The following is a 1,544-nucleotide window of genomic DNA, read 5'->3' on the forward strand; positions in this document are numbered from 1 at the left end:
TATTTCTGTCATTTTTAGTGTATTAATTGCATTGTTATTTCTTAAAATATCATTTGATTCATTTATCTTTTCTACTCAGTTGTGATAACTTAGACAAAGAATACTAATAAAATCCTCGTGGAAATGATACTCACTCATCACTTTATTACTTGATTTGATGTGTATACTTGCACAATTCACACATCATATTAACACGTGACAAGTTTTTGGCTCTATTACCGAGGATTGGCGATTAGCAACTTTAGTTTTTGTTATTGTAGTTTTTATATTTTTAGCTGTTAACTTGTTTATTTTGTTATCACAATAGTTTTGCTACTAGTTGTATGCGTAAAGGCCTTCCTATTGAAGAACTCTATCCCTTAGGTCTAAAAATTGAAAGGACCTTGTAAAGAAGGGGAAGATAACAAAGAGCAATGAATGAATGTGGTAACAATCAGCCTGGTTTGAATGAGCTACTTAATCCGGGAGACGACAATGGTTTTCCTTGATTGCTTAGATGTTTGATAATCGGGACAGGCCAATTTGAGAGCATGTAGTTTGTATCTTAAACGACCTGAATCCTAGAATAGTCAGACAACAAATTTAAGCCCCCACTTTGAGCCGAAACCTTTAATGTTTCAGATGGTCCAATCAATTGGTAAGTTTGGTGGTTTGGCAACTGAAGATCTTAGATTGCACTTGAGACTTTTCTTGAAGGTCTTTGATTCTTTCAGACAGTAAGGTATCCTTGAAGATACCTTAAAACTCAAGCTATTTCCCTATTCTTTAAGAAATCATGCTAGAACATGGCTCAATTCGTTGCCACCTGGAATAGTAGAATAACAGAATGATCTTTGTCAAACATTCCTACTACGATATAACCCACCCAATATGAATGCTAAACTGAGAAATGAAATAACATCCTTTAGGAAACTAGAGGATGAAACACTGTATGAAGCGTAGGAAAGGTTCAAAGATCTACTTAGAAAATGTCCTATGCATGGATTTCAACATTGGACCCAAATAGAGATGTTCTATAATGGTTTGAATGCACAAACATGGATGGTGGTTAACGCCTCAGCTAATGGAACTCTGTTGGACAAGTCCCACAATGAAGCATACGAGATTTTGGAGAGAATTTCCAATAACGATTATCAATACTGCACAACAAGAGTTGGAACTGGTAGGAGAGTAGCTGGATCATTTGAACTGGATGTGATTTCAATGCTTACTGCTCAGGTATCTTGTTTAGTCAACATGATAAAGACCATGTAGAAGCCTAGTGCGGTGAAAGAGCTGAAAGTAGCTGGGTTATCTTGTGTTTACTATGGTGAGGATCACGTATCTCAAGAGTGTCCTTCGAACTCAACATCTATCTACTATATGGGCAACTTCAATATTAATAAAACCCCTTATTCCAACATGTATAACCCTGGTTGGAAGCAACACCCAAATTTTATTTAGAATAATCAAGGAGCTGGAAATTCCAACACAATATCAGACCCAATATCATGAATGTTTCACCTGGTTTCCATTAGTCTATACCACCTCAACAATGAGTTCAA

At 36.1% G+C, this 1,544-nt stretch overlaps 1 non-coding gene across 1 annotated transcript; it reads right to left on the reverse strand.

Moving 5' to 3' along the window:
* Window positions 1-879: 879 nt before the first annotated feature.
* LOC121216505 (small nucleolar RNA R71) lies at window positions 880-986 on the reverse strand. Its single transcript, XR_005912686.1, has one exon. It is a non-coding gene; the product is annotated as a small nucleolar RNA R71 (small nucleolar RNA).
* Window positions 987-1,544: the final 558 nt, after the last annotated feature.

Source organism: Gossypium hirsutum, chromosome D04 (assembly GCF_007990345.1).
Source record: "Gossypium hirsutum isolate 1008001.06 chromosome D04, Gossypium_hirsutum_v2.1, whole genome shotgun sequence".
NCBI lineage: Eukaryota > Viridiplantae > Streptophyta > Magnoliopsida > Malvales > Malvaceae > Gossypium > Gossypium hirsutum.